The 6,564-nt window shown below is 37.0% G+C and overlaps 1 protein-coding gene across 1 annotated transcript in view; it reads left to right on the top strand.

Annotated features, from left to right (window-relative positions):
- LOC106870240 (ras-related protein Rab-40C) overlaps window positions 1–6,564 on the top strand; it is a 54,506-nt gene that overhangs the window by 39,745 nt on the left and 8,197 nt on the right. The gene's annotated exons all lie outside the window — the stretch shown is intronic.

Genomic DNA, 6,564 nt, shown 5'->3' with positions numbered 1-6,564 from the left:
TTTTTGTTTTTTTTGTATCAGAGTTCTTTTGAAATAGTTTTGGTTTCTCTTTGAGTGTTGCGCGGGGGGAGGAGTTTACACACACATATATGTACACACACAAACATATATATATATATATATAGAGAGAGAGAGAGAGAGAGGTGCATGTGTATATATTCTACATAGAGTTTGCACTGCAGGGCATTTCCTTCATCAGCTGTTGGCTGGAGCTCATGCTTTTCTTCCGCAAACACGACTATAGTCTTAATATACATATCATTTTAAGGAGATAATAGACAAAACATATGTATATATATGACTAAACCTGAATAAAGTGAAGTATTACATCCATAAAAGGTGAAAGAAATTCGAGAATGTAGATCTGGGAATGAAATAAATTTTGAACACATTCATGTAGAAGGAAAAAATGTTGAGAGGGTGTGGTGGGTGAAGGCAAAATAGAGTATGCTAATATTCAAATGATGGGTGAAAATTTTGGAAACTAATGCTAATTAATATCTCAGGATATTTGTGATTAAGATGAAATTAGAAATTTAAGTATGTTATAACTCTAATTAAAATAGTTTCTTTGTATTGAAATAAGTATACACACATCCTCGTCATCATCAAGTGGAGAAATCAAATTACAAATTGCATTAATTCTGGATGTGTTTTAATTTGTGGAATATAGTTTTAAGAGGCAAATTATGGAAATGATATCAAATTATTAAAAAGCTTTTAAAGTAACATTAATTGTCTGTTTACATATTAAAATAGATAAAACTGTGTTTGGAGAATTTTATGTGAGAAATAGTTATGTTTATTGTAATAAATATAAAGCAAAACACGATTCTGTGCTTCCCCATTAAATTTAGTTGATTTCTGAATTTAAGAAGAATGTTCTTCAACTGCATGTACAACCTCAGTTTCATATACAGAGCTAGCTTATCTTCAAAAATTTTGTGTAAGTTTTAAGGTATCTTTTTTTACTTGTTTCATTCATAAGACTGTGGCCATGCTGGAGCACTGTCTTAGAGAGTTTTATTTTTAGTTGGACAAATTGACTCCACAACTTAATTTTTTTTTAAAGTCTGGTACTTACTCTGTCAGTCTCTTTTGCCAAACTCCTAAGTTATGGGGACATAAACCAACACAGTAGTCAAGTAGCGGTGGGTAGGGACAAACACACACACACACACACACACACACACACACACACACACACACACACACACACACACACACACACACACACACACACACACACAAAGGACTTCATTCAGTTTCCTGTTATCAAATCCACTCACAAAACTTTGGTAAGATTAGAGCTATATAGTAGAAGACACTCTATCAAGATGCCATGCAATAGTTGCGAAACAAACATCTTGGCAACAGCCATGCCTTGGGATTTTACTATCCTTGGAATAGTCAAGTAGATGCTAAACTGGTGTAAATAGGTGCAGGCATAGCTGTGTGGTAAGAAGTTTGCTTCCCAACTACATGGTTCTGGGTTCAGTCCCACTGTGTGCCACCTTGAGCAAGTGTCTGCTACTATATCCTCGGGTCAACCAAAGCCTTCTGAGTGGATTTGGTAGGCGGAAACTGAAAGAAGCCTGTTGTACATATGCATGTGTGTGTGCGTCTGTGTTTGTTTCCTTACCATTGCTCGACAACTTATGCTGGTGGCACCGTAACTTAGTAGCTTGGCAAAAGAGACCAATGGAATAAGTGCTAGGCTTACAAAGAATAAGTCCTGGCATTGATTTCTCTGACTAAGACCCTTTAAGGCAGTGCTCCAGTATGGCCACAGTCAAATGACTGAAACGAGTAAAAGAGTATATATATATGTATGTGTGTGTGTGTGTGTATGTATATATATATATATATATAAATTCACTGTTACATAAGACCATGTGGTGCTAGAATTTGTGTTTGCTAAATGTATTTCAGGAATGTCAATATATGCAGATGATAAGTTTACTTATATATTGTATATAATAAACTGACTGTGTGATTCATATGGTAAGTGTTACAGTGAATGGCAGCAGTGGCACAGGACAGATAAGAATGCGTGTAATGGAATGTGACAGATAGAATTGAGTATAAATATTTTGGTATGACGGAAACACATGTTTAAATTCAAATTAGTTCAGAGCATGACTTGTGAAACATCAGAACTGCAGCATATTTGTTTGTGTGTGTGTGTGTGATCATCATCATCATCATTTAATATCTGTTTTCCATGGTAACATGGGTTGGGTGATTTGACAGGAGAGCAGCATCAGGTTCCAATTGTCTGTTTTGGCATAGTTTCTACAGCTCAATGTCCTTCCTAACGTCAACCACTTTATAGAGTGTACTGGATGTTTTTTTTTTTATCTGGGACCGGCATAAGGACTTTCTTTATGTGACACCAGCACAAGTGCTTTTTAAGTGGTTCCAGTATAGGGGCTTTTTATGTGGTACCAGCACAGGTGCTTTTCATGTGGCACCAGTACAGGTGCTTTTCATGTGTTACCAGCACATGTGCTTTACATGTGGCACCAGCACAGGTGGATTTTATGTGGCACCAGCATAGGAGCTATGTATATGATACCAGCATAGGTGCTTTTTATGTGGTACCAGCACAGGTGCTTTTTATGTGGTACCAGCACAGGTGCTTTTCATGTGGTACCAGCACAGGTGCTTTTCATGTGGCACCAGCACAGGTGCTTTTCATGTGGCACCAGCACAGGTGGATTTTATGTGGCACCAGCATAGGAGCTATGTATATGATACCAGCATAGGTGCTTTTTATGTGGTACCAGCACAAGTGCTTTTTATGTGGTACCAGCACAGGTGCTTTTTATGTGGTACCAGCACAGGTGCTTTTCATGTAGCACCAGCACAGGTGGGTTTTCATGTGGCTCTAGTACAGGGGCTTTTCGTGTGGTACCAGCACAGGTACTTTTTACATGGGACAATCACAGGTGCTTTTTATGTGGTACCAGCAGCAGTGGGTTTGCCAAGTAACTTGCAGAACAGAGAGAGGGAGTGGAACTGAAGTAAGTGACTGTGTGCTGGGCAAGAGGTTAGAGTATGGTAGAGGGTCAGTCTGAGTGAGAGAGAAAGAAATAAATGGTGTTGGAGATGTATTGAGACCTACCCTCAGGGAGCAGTTGGTTGAAGAGTGCAAGTAATACAGAGGAGATAGAGGGGGGGATGTTCCATAAGAGTTGGTAGGATATGTTTAGAGATAGGGAAGACATACATGACTGTTTCAAGTGATGAGAAATTAGAGTGGCTGGAAGTGGGGTATGGTAGATATGTGAGGACATGGAGTGTATGGATAGGCATGTAAGAGAGAATGGAGGGACCTGCTGTGAGTGAGGAAGAATGGAGTAGAGGTACATGTTAGGACTGTAGCCTCCCTCATCCTTTTCACCTGTACTCACAAATGTGTTTAAAATAGCAACGTTTATGCTAAAAAGCAGAATACAAATCCAGTTTGTCAACATTGTCAGCACTACTTGAATAGGTTGCACTGAAAGAGCACCAGTTGCCTGAGACTGCCCATTAAGATATGATGTGTAGGCATCTGTCTTGTGACCCCTTGAACTAAGGCTCTGCAAGAGGCATTTCAAATGTTCAGCAACATCTTGATGGCAAATCATACAGCAATTCCAGTTTAGGTTTGCGTTCAGAGTCATGTTAGAAAGGTTGGAATGTTTTGAGAGTTTCAACCTCTTACAGGAGGAATTTCTGTGAAACCTGAAAAATAACAATCTTGTGTTTCATTATCCAGGAGCAACTTGGAAACTCTCAAATCTTAATTCTATGCCACGTGTTCTTTCAAATACAACTCAAATCAACCTGACTCATTTGTTGGAGTTGGGCATATATAGCACAAGGACATGAAATGTAAATTTAGTCTTGAAATATATTTTTTTAAGTAGTATAAAAATAACCTCGGTATTGCACATACAGTGAATCAGACTAAAAACGTGTTTTGAATAGAAAGAATGCAAGTTCAAATTACTTGAAGCATGATCTCTAATTTAATGTCTCTTTAACCAATCAGATTTCCTCATGACTCATATGGTTAGAGAACAGTGCTTAAGCTTTTCGTAAGCCTTGGCCATCTTGAATTTTGGTGTTTTGCATACATATTTCTAAAATCTCCAGAGATTTCTTTGCCAATCGTTAATAGGCAAAATGTGAGGGAACCTCGTAATAAATATGCTTTCATTCACTAAGTGGTTGTACTCTTTAAATACAGTCCTAAGCAGGCTGACTAATAGTTCACTAAAGATTTTTCTCTTGTTCCAGAACAAGATGTATCTGCTGGCCAGCTAACCTCTGTAATGGTGCATGACTTTTGTTTCTTGCCTCATAGAACAATATCAGATATTTTATAAGGCGGTGAGCTGGCAGAAACATTAATATGCCAGGCAAAATGCTGAGCAGTACTTCATCTGTCTTTACGTTCTGAGTTCAAATTCTGCCAAGGTTGACTTTGCCTTTCACCCTTTCAGGATCGATAAATTAAGTACCAGTTGCATACTGGGTTGATCTAATTGACTGGCCCCCTCCCCAAAAATTTTGGGCCTCGTGCTTAGAGGAGAAAAGAATATCAGATATTTTCGTATTGGATTGTTGTTTTTATCAACATCAGCAATATCAAAATCAAATCAAATGGAAATTGTAGTTGTGAGCCCCATGCTGGTAGCATGTAAAAAGCACCATCCGAACGTGGCCGATGCCAGTGCTGCTTTGACTGGTTTCCGTGCTGGTGGCACATAAAAAGCACCCACTACACTCTCGGAGTGGTTGGCGTTAGGAAGGGCATCTAGCTGTAGAAACACTGCCAGATCAGATTGGGGCCTGGTACATCCTCCTGGCTTCCCAGACCCCGGTCAAACCGTCCAACCCATGCCAGCATGGAAAACTGATGTTAAACAATGATGATGATGATAGGAATGGTCCACCATTGTTTCTTATCTTTAAAGCTATGGCCATCTTCTTGTTCTGGTGTGCCTTTGGTAACCATCAGGACAATTCTTATGAATAGCAATGTAATTAGATTTGGTAACAATATACTTCATAGCAAGGTAGCATTGTGCAGAAACTTTGGGGGCAGATGATGACGATTTGATATCTTTCACACTGGAATGGCACAATCCGCATTTTCTATCACAAGGTGTTGATTTAGAGGCATCCTTATCTCTTTTATTTAGTTGCTATCTCTTATTCCTGAATAGCGAAAGCATATTTTAGATGGAATTTAATGTATCTATTGCAAGTTTAGGGTAACTCTATCAAATTCTGGGATGTTAAAAGCTATCGTTTAAGAATTACACTTCTAGAAAATGTTATGAATAATAGTTTGGGCAAACAATAACTGGTGGAGGTGATGGTGGGAGTGGTTTTGTGTGTGAGTATGTGTGTGTGTAACCGAGACAACTGATTGTTTCGCAGTTTTGCATTTGTTTTCCTAGTAATCGTCCTAACCGCAATAATCACTATATTAATTTAAACCATTGTGTTTCTATTACATAAATTTTCAGTGTGTGATGTTTATGGGTGTGCATATATGTATGTATGTGTAAGGGTAGGGCATTAAAGAATACAAGATATTTTTATTTTTCAAAAGTATATAATCTTTCATTGATTCAAACTTAAGCTTTTTTTTCTTGTTCTTTTAATTAGGTTTATATTACTTGTAACAATGCATGTATGATTTCCAGAAAGAAAAAGAGAAGGAAAAAAAACACCCGCTTGCATCATTATTATACTTGCAAACACAAGCATAAAATGCATCCTTTACAAGTGATCAGGCAATGCACTAAATAATTTTAAATTACATCATTCAACGAGGGCAGACAAAATTACATGGTGTAAACTGTTAATGTGAAAGGGTTAATTATGATTTATGACTCAAATGTGAAATATTCTGAAAACATTTCTGTGCATAGGCATTTTTTAAAAACCCTGCTCTTCTTTTCAATTAATTTATTTCATACATTCTATTATAACTTGATTCCAATTGATTTATCACCTTTTTTTTTATTTATTTCCATATTTTATATTTTCCTCTTAGGCTGTTGCAGTGGTTAAGTATTAGGTAGTTATATTGAACATTTGCTGCTAAGCAGTGCAGTTTTATGATTAAGAAAGTACTTAAATAATACAGCTCATCTAACAAACTAGTTGAGTTACTTAAAAATATTATATTTTTATGTCAAATTATCTAATCAGGTTCTGGATTAGATAATCCATGTTCAGTCATAGCTTGACTTTTATTTTGCATTTTATTTCTATTAGTAAAGTGAAACTTAAAAATGATGATGAAATAGTTAAGCCCCTCCAGCCTTACTGAGTCTAATTCTGACATTCTGTTTTGTTTATAATGACTGTGTATAAAAAGGCAATGTTTTCTCCCCAACCCCTAAAGCTTTCTCTTTTAGATTTTACAAAAAGGATTGTGACGAGACAAATTTTTCCAATGATTTTTCTGAACAAGCTTTCAGAAGCTGAAAACAAACCAGTCACACACAGCATACAAAATTTTATACTGAAGTTGTAGGTTATATAATTTGGTCT

The sequence above is a fragment of the Octopus bimaculoides genome, chromosome 6, assembly GCF_001194135.2.
Source record: "Octopus bimaculoides isolate UCB-OBI-ISO-001 chromosome 6, ASM119413v2, whole genome shotgun sequence".
Taxonomy (NCBI): domain Eukaryota; kingdom Metazoa; phylum Mollusca; class Cephalopoda; order Octopoda; family Octopodidae; genus Octopus; species Octopus bimaculoides.
This window is presented reverse-complemented; position numbering and strand designations above follow the sequence as displayed.